Source organism: Protopterus annectens, chromosome 7.part0 (assembly GCF_019279795.1).
Source record: "Protopterus annectens isolate FY-2018-M chromosome 7.part0, PAN1.0, whole genome shotgun sequence".
Taxonomy (NCBI): Eukaryota; Metazoa; Chordata; order Ceratodontiformes; family Protopteridae; genus Protopterus; species Protopterus annectens.
Window position 1 is genome coordinate 1,828,871,480 of NC_056739.1, and position 14,997 is coordinate 1,828,886,476.

Sequence of the window (14,997 nt, forward strand, 5' to 3'; positions counted from 1 at the left end):
GTTGCTTGCCAGAATTCACACTCCAATAAAAACACATGGCAAGTAAGTATATAGTCATTTTCAGTAACCACAAACATGGGCATTTATACAATACAAGTAAAGTTATAATTATGGAGTGATACTTTCCTCTTAGACTTTGCTCAGTAACTTAAAATCTTGTAGTGTGAGCCATAATTATGACTTTTAGCTTGCCATTTCCATTTGCTGTTATAGGTGTGGACCATTTATGGAGAAACTTCTCTCTTCAAATGTGTCTCAATGGCATTTGTCTGGTTAAAGGACTTGGTCAGCATCACACAGTATGCAAGTGAAACCTTGTGCATGTTATGCAAGTAACTTATCTAACAGAGTAGTGCACAAGAAAACAATGTCAGACTGCTAGAATGACCCAGGCACGTAACAAATGGATTTAGCTTATTGACAGCTCACAGTTTTAACCTTCTGTGATATACTATAGCACAGTTTTTATATTTTAATTAGATTTACTAGCTCACAATTATGGAAAGACATCAGCTTCAGTATTAAAAATAATGAGCAGCTATATCACTTTACCATATAAATGAAAACTACAGTCCAAATGCATGTACACGTTTGGTGTCCATCTGCACATGTGTAAGTGTATGTGTATGCACTTGTGCATGCTTATGTATGTATGTTTGCTTCTTGTACAGGTTAACCTAAGTAGATTAATGCTTTGCATTACAAAACTTGATCGGATGCAAATGACACCACAAGAAATATATATATATATATATATTTGTACAGTGAACAAGTTCTATACCACAGTCATTCTACTGATTTTACATGCAGTATATATGTCCCCACTATACACAGTCAGATGTTGTTTATAAAAAGTATGCATAAAATGTACTGAATTTTCAAGCATGAAGTTTTCTTAGTTCCATAGCTGTAATCACCCTGTAAGATTCCTGTTATAAGAATGTGGCTTTATCTTTATCTTTCTCATGCCTTTTGTCAATCTTTCAAGCGGTTTTATTTGGCTAAATTAAATTTCTAATTAGTTAAGCATGCTGAACAATATTTCATTTTCATGATTTTTTGCAGCAGTTTTAATTTTGTCATAGGATGAGAATTCTGAAAACAAGTTAGTTAAAAACTGACAAGATTTGATGATTAATGCATTTTCCAGTAGTTCTGTGGCCTATAACGAGTTAATAGATATTGATGGCATTCCACTCCTAAGAAAAAGGGAGTTAGAATTGTGGGATCATTGGAACAGAACTTGAAGTGCAACAGCTGTGCTATGTCATAAGGAAGGGGATCAAACGGAGTGTATGAGATAGGCAAATGTTGGCTTATTCTTTCTTCTCTCTTTGATTGTCCTTGGACATCTGCCTCATCTCCCGTCAAAAAATGTTTGGCAGCTGTTTGCTCAGAGTAACTGCTTTGCCGAGCCAGCCAGATATGAAAGTTTTCTAATACTTTAAGCCAACTAGCCAATGCTTTTTACTCAGACAAATACATAGCTATGTTAATACCTTGAGCTAACTAGCCTCTTCAGATCTAAGAAATTTGTATGCAGGGTCTACAGTTTAACCATTCATCTTTATAAGGCTAATTGGCTTAAGTGTTGGGACCAGTGGAATGAAAGAGGTTAGGAAAAAGCTTGGCCTACAGAAGACTGATGTCCAATACTCACAGAAGAAATCCTGACATATTTTAGAGTATTATCAAATAACATGTAAAGAATGAATACTACTAGAAATAGAAGACACTTCTGATAAATGTTTGAAATTACCTTATAAAAAATGTGCAAATCAGTTAATTATTAATTGCATCAGCATTTATGAAAGCAAAACAATAAATTAGCATAGTTCAAGATAAAAGTAAATATACAGTCCATGGTAAAAGTCCATTTTAAAAGGATTAGGAATTTTAATTTATCAGTCTGTAAAAATCTTATATGCTGTAGAATCCTTTGGCAGCTTTGCTTTATTCTTAAATAATACTTTTTATTTATTCACTTATTACTTATTGCTTATTTGTTAAGCAGATACACCCATTAGATGCATATGACTGTTTTAAGGTGCCACTTGAGAGGAATGTGTGAATAGTTTCATCAGCATCACACAGTAGGAAAATGGAGATTGGGGGAAGTCAAACCCAGGACTGCAGAATGTTTGTTGGCATCTTTTAGCCTTAATCCTCTGTGCCAAACTGCTGCTACTATGAATGATTAAAAGTGACTTGACTATTCTGTATTCCTTAAGAAACCTGATGATTACAGATGTTAGACTTTATCACTGGAAACTGACAGGAACTGACTCACTGAATTTTAGACTGCAAGATGATTAATTGAAAGCAGAGATAAAATCTTGACGGACATGTCTACTGAGGCCAAACAGTCTTATTAATGTGATGATGAAGCCTTCTGTTACAGCTTGCCCAGGGAGCCCATATATGTACATCATTTATGAAAAGAAACAAACACTCTGAAGTGAAATGATAACAACATGAAAGAGAACAATGTGAGCATTCCTCCCTTTTTGAAGCCTTTCACTTTATCAGTTGCTATATATATATACATATATATATATATATATATATATATATATATATATATATATATATATATATATATATATATATATATATATAGTCTGTTAACTCGATTTGGCTGAACTCCCAGGTTGAGTAGTTTACTTCCAGGTGGTTCACTTAGCTTTTAAGGTTGATCCTTGGAACAGAAGAGATAGCAGGATTTCAGAATGTTCTAAATGTCTGCATCTTTGTCCTCTGGCCAAGACCACCCAGCAGCTGTTATGAAAACACATTTGCCCCGCCACTGATCATCCATGCACATGAACCAAGTGACCTCTGGAAAAAGCATCTTGACTCAATTTTATAAAATAAAAGAGTCAGCTCTTATGCTTTATATGAGCTAGGAAACAATTATTTAAATCCACCACAGCCTTGAACTCCATGGTCTTCAGGTCAAAATGCCCTATTGCAAAGTGTTTCAAATTCTGCAGCCTCATTTGAGCCAGTGTATCAGAATATTAGAATGCAGTTTTACTGTTCCTGCTGCAAGGATTTTTGCCTTAAAGGAAAAGTGAACCTGAAAATTCTTGATTTTGCTAATGTATATACATAATGAAGTATCAAATTCTTTGTTTTTATTTATAAAGCATTAACTTACGTCTGACTCGGTTTTAAGTTAGCTTACAAAGAATATATAGCATCAGTATAAAATATATACAATGCAGAATATAGTATTAAATGGGCAATAAATTCTCAAGAAAATGTTTCAGTCAGGAATATTAATCTGCCAGGGTTTTGTAATCACAGAAATTTACTACATGGAATGGTTAAAGTCTGTTATTACTGTTTTGTCGAGTTATAAGCAATACTGATGGAAGCTCGGGTGCAAACTGCTAAATGGGGTCTACTTTTAAAGAATGCTATCTAGTTATGAATTCTATTTTCAGAAAATTAAATTATTAATAATTTACATCTTTCCTATCTCTAAACTCTTAGTATTTGCCCCATAAAATACAGAAAATTATTCCTCATAGTGTTTAAAATATTTACCCCATTAATTTTGTCAATGACATATTAAAAAAAAAACTGTCAATAAAAATATGCAGTTACATAATTAAACATCTGTGAATCATACAAAATCAACAGTGCATATGTATACATGTATACATACTGCATGCCCATTGCAGCATGCTGTGTGATTTAACATAGTTAGCTATAATTCAAAAACTGGGAAGTGGTTGACAATGAAGACACCAAAACATTTCATAATAGTTATCTGATGTATACAAAATAAAATGAGTACAGGATGTCTGTAAATATCCATATGAAATATCAAACACCACACACACACACACACACACACACACACACACACACACACACACACACACACACACACACACACACACACACACACACACACACACACATACTGTATATACATACATGTGCAGGCACATACGCACGTACACACACAGACAATTGCATAACACATGTGTATACATACAAATGAGTAAACCCACTCACACACACACACACACATGCGGACACACACACACACACACACACACACACACACACACACACACACACACACACACAAGCATATGAAATAGTAATACAACAGCAGTGATAGAAACTGAGGAAAGATGAAGGAAATGGAGAGAATGACGGTGTGAGTGTGCAGGTTACAGACTACTACATACGTATGTTTTACAAGCACAAAGAGGACAGCCATTTGTAACACTGCAATTAATCATGTGTCTTTCTATCATGCTATGAAACATCATAGAAGAAGAAGAATACTGGTTTATATTACCTGAATTTTTGTATGTTGGAACTTGGTGTCACATATGCTGTACTTGGCCTATCACTGCCAGGAGTCAAAGAATAGGAAAAGTGAGTTTTATATCTATTTTGCACTTTCCTCTTTTGTATATATATAGAGAATATTTTTTATGATGTCTTGCAATGTTTGTTGAGGTGATCATATGAGAAGAGTATCACTATCATATTTAGATAGTTTATTTATCATTCTCTGTGTCTTGATTAAGTGATATATGATTGACCCTAGTAAACATCCATCACTGTCTACAGCTTGCTATTTCATATCTGAGTTATATGGCTACTACAGCATATGCATAATAATTTCTTAGTTGTTGTGTTACATCAGAGTTTTCAGTGTTTGCTGTTTACATTTGTTCTCAAGAGTTGCTTAATGGCTGTAAAAAAAGAGGACATATTTACAAGGAAACCTCCACAAACTGGACCCAACCCAGTATGGTTTCATCAAGTGCAGTTCATGCCTAATCAACCTGTTGGACATTTTTGAGAAGGTCACCAAAGCAATGGATGAGGGCAAAATGGTTCACACTGCCTACCTTGAACTGGCTAAGCCATTTGATGCAATACTCCACAAAGGCATTGTTGACAAAGTCAAGAGGTTATGTGCAAATCCTTATGTCACCTGGTGGATAGGCAGCTGGCTAACACACAGGACCTAAGAAGTTAGAATTGGAGAGTCCACTCCACAAAGAGGCCAGTCAAAAGTGGAATCCCTGAAAGATCCATCCTTGGACTACTCTTGTTTTTGACATTCACTTCTCTGAAGTCAAATCCAATGTCAATGTCCACTGGCTGACTGAATTTGCTGATGATTGCAAATTAGGAGTGGTCATAATATCACCCACAATCACAAATGATCTCCTGGAAGAGCTGACACAGACAGATACCTGGTGTCAGAGCCATGGACTAATACAAAATGCCAAAAAATGGATAATAAAGTCCTTAGGGAAGTTGTCCATCTCTGATATCTATCATGTTGAAAACACACCCCTAATAGATGATATAGTAGTCAGGTACTTGGGGACACACATGGACAGTAATCTAATCTTTGACCCTCATGTGTCTACAGTAGTGAGGGAATTATTCTATGCTGTGCAACTTATAGACAAAGGTATGTAATCTAGGTCCAAGGAAGTCATTATTCCACTGTATTCTGCTTTCATCAGACCTATCATTGAGTAAGTACAGTGCCCCCCTTTGTATGTACCCAACCAGGTATATCCAACAATTGAGAAATCCACAGAGGTTTCTCACTAAAAGAATACAGGATGTAATTAATATAGCCTATGCAGCCTGCCCTTTATTCCATCTCCTACAGGCTGTTGAGGGGAGATCTATGCCTAGCATACAAGGCCTTGTCAGAGACCCCTACACAGAAGGGCCTCCTGTTTATCCACAAAACAAACAGCATCAGAATTACCAATTCAAAAGACTTAAACCTTGCTGTGATATATTTATGACCTGCTGGAGAGACAGGCATGTATCCCAGAGACTATCTCTTCTTTAGAACAGCATTCCCATTCATGTGAAGAATAATTCCTCCCTAATCCAGTTCAAGTGTAACTTGGACAATTGGATGGGGAACCACAGATTCATCCTGTAAATGTTTCATGTCTCAGTCCGCTGCTTGTAAATGTTTTGTTTCCCAAACCCCTGCCAACACTTTTCAAGGGTACCAGAACTCGTTAGAGATTGGAGATGCATGACTAGGCTTAAAAAGACCCTTGTGGTCATTAGCCTAGTAAACTCCTATGAACTTATGAAACCATTACTACACCGAAAAGGATGTTTGTAAGAATTTGTTTTATTTAGCACATGGCATATAACCAGGTTTTCCTAACTATACAGCCTTTGTACATAACAATTCAATGGTCATTTCATAATGGATAAGCAAAATAAGATAAGTGTACATTATGTCATATCACTTTTGCACATGTCAGTCCAAATGTTCATACAATATAGAACAAGATTATGAGACATTCATGCATCACAGATCTTCAGTCATGAATGAGAGGAACAATGATGACATTTGAGATGACCAGGACAGCACACAGACTTTACAGATTCCAAAAAACAATGATTGCACATGTAAAGTGAAGGTGAAGAGCACAGCCTTCCTTGGTGCAAAGTGTTAAGAGGCATGATCAGGGTATGCTGATTAGTTGGTTTCACACAACAGGCAATGAGAATGATAGCAACGTTGTAGTCGGGGCTGAAGTGCTTCAGCTGTAAGTAGGAAGCTACTTGCCAGAAATGTAGTCAGTGGCTTGCTACAACTCTTAAAATGAAAAGAGCTTATTTTTTTCCTCAATTATTCAACTAAAATGTTGAGGAGGAAACTGCCATATCAGGGATCAGTACAGAACACCAGAGTAGGTACATATGTCTCTGCCCATAGTACAAGATACACAATCAAAAACAGATAATGAACACATCATAGTAAACTTGTGAAAAAATAATAATGCTTTCATCTTCTCTGTTATCAACCTGTGAAAAAAAAATTGGAGACTCCCAGGACAACAAACAGTTCCTTGACTTGAGAGGCAAAAAACTAGAAAAACCAAAGTTGTGCACTCACAGCAGATATCACAACAGCTATACACATCCCTTGTAGTATGGCAATCAATGTGCCAATAAGGCTTTCTATTTATTTTTATCTGATTAATGGTCTACATTGATATCAGAAAGTAGTGACCTCACAACCCCCTTTGAAGTTGTTAATAAAGTTTTCTGCTTTTGCATGTCAGTATGAAGTGTTTTGTAATATAAATTCTAAATAGGCTGCTAGAAAAAGAGATACGGATCTATTTGGTTGGATACAAATTTGACAGCTTCTTTATGGATAGGCCGTGACCAATGCTCAACAATTAATGTAAAAGGGTACTGGTTAAGAATATTCTTATTGCAATAAACAACTGGCTTGCTTTGCTGGAATATGGTACTTATAATCTTCTATAGCTGATTCAGGTAAAAATTGACACATTTTTAATTTACCTCTAAAGTCTTGCTGTATTGACTTCAGAACTACTTTCTAGTGATTGAAGCTAATATTGAAGAGTAGGGATGAGAACACTCTGACCGAAGGTCAGTTGTCCAACTTTGACTAAAAACTGGTGAACTCTGTACCAGAGACTTATGCAGTTCGTGGAAGAGCAACAATGTTATTAGTTTTCCACAATGGTGAATTGAGAGCTGGAAGCACTTCAAAGTTACTGCATCCTTTTTCTGCTATATATAGTGATGTCAGAACTGATTATAACTTGTGCATGGAGGTATTAAGTGCTTGCGGTGTTTTGGGGAGGCCATTGCCTTCAAAACAAACAAAAGACATGTTTGTCTATATTTCCTTTTGGACAGTGTTCTTCATAAGTTTGAGCTTCATTAGGATGTTTTCAAATGATGAACTTGTACTCCTACAAAAAATACCCATATCTGATTCAGTTTCATTTAAGACATAGAACGTTATAGACAGAACAAATAATAAAACTGGTTCTTAAAGACATTCAAAGTTTCATGTGAACCATTTGTGGGCATGGAGACCTTTTTTAATTAAGGGTTCAATAATTCTGATCCCTGTTACATTGTCAGATGACATCATATTTCTATATCCTAATTTGCTATTTTTTCATATGGGCAATTCATGAATACAGACAGGCTATTGATAAACAAATAACTGATGTTTACAGTGTGGTATCATTTATCTAACAGGTATGACCATAAGAAAAGCAGGTATTTGCGTTTCTGCAGATTCTGACTGGAGTGTTAAAGCAGTCTTTAGCACTGATTCATGCGGCAATCTAATTGTAGTCTAAACAGCGAGTGTACATTCTTTAATTAATTCTCAGAATATCTTTTTTATTGAAGTTACATTTTGATTTTGTTAGTCTGTGTTTATCAAGTATACAAGTTCCAAATTCTTAGAAAGAAGAGAAAAGGATTGGAGACAGAAACAAATGCTTTTGTAAGAGTTACAAAATGATCCATGTAAAATAATATTTTCCCATATCATTTTACATCATGCTTGTAGAGGGCTAAAGGGCAGAATTGACTGCATGCTTTTTAGTTCCAATCCATGTCTGAGCCTGTGCCTTTTTTTGTTGTGGCTGCTGACAATTCTGAAAGTGAATGTCTTTACTCACCATGAATTTAATGTGTGTGTGTGTGTGTGTGTGTGTGTGTGTGTGTGTGTGTGTGTGTGTGTGTGTGTGTGTGTGTGTGTGTGTGTGTGTGTGTGTGTGTGTGTGTGTGTGTGTGTGTGTGTGTGTGTGTAACTATATCTATATATTTATCTACATATATAAAGACCTCCTTCAGAAAAATGAAATTTCAAAACCTTGAACTTCAAAAGGCCAAGACCATAATATCAAAATTTAGAAACTTTGAATGTTTTGAATGGAGATCGTCGTACAGCGTTGAATGGGAAATATACCATTTTCCTCACAGTAGTGTGATCTCGGAGTTGGTATATTTAATTAACAGGGGGTGTGGTGGGTGCAGGTGGCAACATAAAAAATATTTTTGTTTTTATTTTTTTTAATTAGGTTTTCAAAGTTTCAAAATTTTGATCTTACGGTCTCGGCCATTTGAAGTTCAATGTTTTGAAACTTCGAGCTTCTGAAGTAGATCCATATATACATATATATATATATATATATATGTATATATATATATATATATATATATATATATATATATATCTACACACACACACACACACACACACACACACACACACACACACACACACACACACACACACACACACACACACATACATACACACACACATACACAAATGCATAGCAGGGTACATGACAAATAATTACATACATATTGAATCAAAACTGATCAATGCTGGCATTTTAAAAAGCAACGTCAAAGAAAAACATAAACCACAAAAATGAAAAATGACTGAAATGGAAACCAAGTAGTTCTTTATCTAATAACCCAGCAGAACCTTATTACCTTATTCAGACCAAATTTGTCTCTAGAGTGCCCGTGTTATGGAAAGTGTTTTCCTAAGGTAAGGTGCCAGGTTAGGTTAGGGGTGGGGCTGACTGATCAATAGTGCTAGCACACATGTGTAAGGTAACTAGGTTTTTTTGTAGATATGGTACAGGGTTTGTGCTTCCACATGTAATGCATTTTTGTATGTTCTGCTATGGTACTTTTTCAGTCTTATTGAAAAGTTAGAAGCAAGCCTTTACATTCCCATGTTTAGTTTATAAGTAATACATAGAAAAATGACAGTATAGATTAAATGAGAGCAGTATGTTTTATACAAGTACTTCCATTTGTATCACTGATAAAAAAGAAAATGAAACTAAATGTAAGCTAAAAGTAAAGTTCATTCAGCTATCAAGGACTGCTTAACTAAATTATTTCTTTCTATGTGCTGCTATCAAGGAAAGGGTGTTACATGAAGTGTTTAAATTAATTATCAAAGTTTTAACCATTTTTAAAGACTGTTACAGTTTTCTATATGTGTGGCTTTATTCTGGGGGAAAAAATCATTCATATATATTTAATCTTTATATGTCATTCAAGCCTTTTACATTTTTATGTATAGCCATTTTGTTCACGTAAATTGTAAGTGGTTGTGAATTCCAGAATCTATTAAAAATGCAGAAAATAAAAATTGATTGCAAGATGTTAGGATATTACATTCCTTTATATGATATATTTCACAAAGTATTTATAATTTGCTTTATTATATAATATGTAATACCTGAAATGTCTACAAACCATGTAGAGCAAAGATTATTAAGCAATATAAAGATTTTTTTAATGATGTCCACAATATATTCCTGAACACAAAGAACGAGCTGTAGTGTAATAAAAATAACTTTTCTTACTTCAGTTGCTAAGCAGCAGACACAGAGAAATATTGCAGTCTTAAAAGGTTATAATCTAAGTGCTGTCAATTATATTAGAGAATTTAACATACAGAGACAGTTGGATTAGAGCTGTATGAACAGTCTCCACTCTAGACACTTTGGCAAATATGCACAAGTGCGGAGTGGGAAAAGTGAGGAATTTAATGTTATTGTCTATTAATCTGAGAGTGAAGATCATAGCTGGAGATGAAATCAGTTGTGTAAATAGCAAGATGGATTTTCATTTTGAAGTAGTCATGATACTTTAGCACACTGGCCATTCACAGTAATTGAGTCCGCTTTAAAGAATATCTCCATTATAGTCATTATGCAAGTCTCTTTTCCTGAAAAGAACTGGCAGTTATTTATCTCTATTTTTTATCACAGATGTCATATTTGCTTAATCTTATTAATCTTTGATGAAATCTACAAGATTTTGCCCTACTCTTTAAAACATATAAAAGTAGGGATCACGCATTGGTTGTAGTCGGCTGAAGGATCATATAAACTAATAATGTATTCCTTTTGTGAGGCAAAATGTTCACAATAAGCCACAGAAGTGACAGTGAGGAAATCCATGTTGTGACACAATTAGAGTGGCTGCCATTTTGTAAAATGCACGCATCTGTGAGAATCCTTGTTAACTATGCCTGACGGCCATGTTATCTACTCACTACTATTATTTTCACCAGTTTTGTAATATGTTTCATCTTGCCTTATTCCTGGGTTATTGGTAAAGTGGACCCTTAGGGATAGTTCAGCTATGTATTTGTCAGAAGAATAAGTGCAATATATAGATAATATCAGGTACTGCAAAAAGTCAGATAGCTATTTGCATTGTTTATCTCTCACAAACACGTGCCAGCTGTCACCCAATAATTTTAGCTTTGCTTTGCTTTTCTGAAGGGTCTGTCTTAAATTTTTGCATGTAAAAGTTAAACCACAATTTTTAGGAAAAATCACTAATCATCACAGGGAAATAAATGTTACTGTAACTATTTTTCTATTGATATTTTCACTTTTAGGAGGCACAACTATACCATAACTGTTGTTTTTAAACAAAGTTATTAGCATGAATTTAATTATATGCAGATGATTTTCATGATACTGACTGAATCAAATATATGTTGATCAAATAAGAAAAATATACATAAAATTGACTTCTGGAACTGATGCATCCCTTTTAAATAACATAAACAGAGAGGTAATTGAGCTTCAGAAAAAAACAGGTACTCTTTTTTTCCTAACATATAGAGACAATGATTGAAAATTCCATTGTGGAAAACCTCACCCCTTCTACTGAAAATGTTGCCGTTAAGTGACTGACATTCAAAAATAACAGAACACTAAAACCAGTACAGATGTTTCACCTAGTGTGGCCTTCCCATGAATATCCCTGTAAAGGGTTGTCACATGTTTTCCATGCAGACTCAGTTGTCCTGATGCCTCAAGATAGAGGTGGTCACTGATGTCATGCCTTAAGAGGCTTTGGACAGTATTTATTACTGACTGACAGGTGCACACAATCAGTCTTCAGTGTAGCAGCAAAGAATCAGCTGCATTAATGGCTGTCCCACAACTGGAAGTCAGATAAGATATGGTTCAATGTCTTTACATACCTCTTAACCTCTTAGCACAGGAAAGCTGTACAAAGCCAAAAATAATGAGGGAGACAAAGGCCCAAAATAGAGACTATTCTAAAATATTGTTCATATAAATACCAAGTCCAAGAGGGCCATTTCTGGGAAAATTTCCTTTTGTCTGATGTATTGTGATCTGAGAGTTGGAATAAATAAGTCTGGGATGTGTGGACATGTGTGTGTGTGGGGAGGGGGGGGAGGCTGGACCCAAGCAAAAAAAGAAGTTTAAAGGATAAGAGCGGTCTTTGAGATTTACTCTTTTCCTGGTATTTTTTTTTTTTTTAGTTTGTTAGCAGTTGACATTATGAGTGTCAACATTTCAACAGGGAGCCAAGAACCTTCATTGTGTAGTACCTTAAACCTTCAGAAGTGGTGGCCCACAGGATATACATGCAAACAGATATTTCAGGCATGGGCAATAATTTATTTTTAGCCTGCCATTATACAAAAACAATCATTCCCATAATAAGGGTCTATGTGGTTCATAAAAATATCTAAACTAGTGCTTACTTTATTATATTTTGGTAGTCTATTGCATGCATCAGCTACTCTATCATAAAACCATTTAGTACATATCTTATTCCTATATAATCTACACAGCTTTTCTCATGACACTATACTACCATTTGATAACTCCAAGCTTTCCCACAGGTAGTTGTCTATAAATGCCCTATATACATAAATAAGGTCTTGTCATAAAGATGTATATGAAACACTGTTAAAGTTCAGATCCATGGATGTCATTCGTATATTTCCACTGTACTCTGTCCAGTTTACTCATGCTAGTTTTATTATAAGGTTTCCATATTATACTTCCACGCTCTAATTTGGGTCTGATATAACTTGTAATCAATGAAGTCATAATTCCTGATTTACTAGACTTTATAAATCTTTTTATACAGCCCATAGTTTTACACCTATCTTTATCCAATTGTATCTACCCATACACCAAGGTCTTAAATGCATTTACAGTTTCAATCACTGTGTGCTGTATTAACTATTCACTGTTCAATGTATGTCTTCCAAATTTCACATATTTAGTTTTTGATGTATTTATCAGCATAGTTTTCTCCTGTGTTCAGAGGTACAATTTTGTTATTTTGCAGGCATACCCTATCTGAAATAGATGTTTACCCATTTCCAAGTAATCTGCATGCAGACTAAAGTATATGTCAGATGAAAAAAAAATACAGCTGAATGCTATAACCTATACATGTAGTATGGGCCAAGACAGAGCCCTGTGAAACATCCTAACAGTAACCTAGAATTTCACCTGTCCAATTGGTATATAAAACTTGCCATGTCCTACTTGTATGTCAACCAGTTATTCATCGTATGAAGATTACATTAATACCTAGTTGTTCTAATTGATTGCTCATTTTCAGTATATTACCCTATCAAAAGTTGAAGATAAGATTATATAAATTACATCACAGCACAATTTTTCATTTATAGCTGTGATTATATTAGTATAAAACATCATGTTACAAGCAAATAGACATCTATTTTCGACATGTGCATACTGATATATGTTTTCAAATCCCAACCTTTCCATTTCTGACAATAATCTATCCAAGATAATGTTTTCTATTCATTTTTACAACAAGAAAGTAATCTTATGGGTCTATATGACCCCGTGTTTGTCCTATTCCCTTTCTCTTAAAGATGGGCTTAATAAGTGCATGTATCTAACCTTGACAGATCTTATCCATACTTAAATGACCTAGTGAGTAACAAATATGGTGCTATTGTAATTCATGTGGAAATATTTTTAGGTCATCATTACTAATTTTGCCTCCTCCCTGTGCTTTTCTGTATACAGTTTGCATTTTTCAATATAATATATAATCAAATATAATTTCAGTATCTGAAGTTACTTGGATATTACTAGCACAGTTTATCACCCCCCCCTTGTGAAGCCAAATTGTTTTGAATACAGTTTTGTAACTGTTTCTATAATTTGTTATGTTTGAGAATAAATATAAATTTTAGAATCTACATACAATTTATTGATTTGTATGTTCTTACTCCAACCACATCTTATGCATCTATCAAATGGTTTCTATTATGTTTCTTAACATGCATTATAAATGATTGCCTTGCTAATATTGTAGAATCGATATTATACTAGTCGGTCTCTGGTAAATTTAAAACAGCTACTATTATTTCCTCTTTTCTGTTTCATGCAAGATGTCTATAAATTCCTGTAGGTTATCAGCACCTGACTTTGGTGGTCTGTACACTCCAACAATTGTAGTCTCTTCTGGGGTTGTCTTTATTGTCATAATCATACAATCTACAGTGCTGCTAGTATCAAACACGAAGTAATTGCAAGTTTCATAACAATTTTAATGCCTTTCATAATACCATTACCTGATTTATTTGTTACAATGTCTGTAACAGTAAAAGCATTTTTACACTGACAGAACTGATGTCCAGTCATCGTTCCTTAGCCATGTTTCACAAGGAATAACACCATCAGTCTTATGAAAGATAGCACTAATGCTCCTAGCTTTAGCAAACATCTTACATAAATCAAATTTTGCAACTTGTCAATTGTTAAATTTCTGACCTGGCAAGAATCCTATCTCATATTAGTCAAATACTGCAATATATCTGGTGCAAAAATGATCTTCCCTTGCATTGACAAGTGAACTCTTATCCTGTTTAAACATGTGCGAGCCAGAAATTAGCCTTAGATGTTCTAGACATTTCCACTTTTTAAAATGGGCCATTTTTTCAAGTAGGTATTCAAATTGATCTATATATAATTTAAAAAAAAATATGTCCTAACAGCTGTACAAGCTATGCTACTTAAGAGGGCTTTTAAGTTCCCTACTAACATTCATTGAGTCATTGAAGATGAAATTAATTGAACGACTTCCTTACATAAAGGCATTTCAAAGTCCAACTCACGTGCTGTAGTTTTTGCTCCTGGCAGGCACACCCCAATTTGATGATGATTTTCTTCTCTGCAAACGTAACTATCAGTTCATCTAATGACGGAATCTCCAATTACTAGTAAATCATTTTTTACCTTATTTAGAGAATCTCCCACTCCTATCTCAGTGATATCTGTACAATAAATTGTTACAAAAGTGTGATCTGCATCACCATTAGTTATATTACTCTCA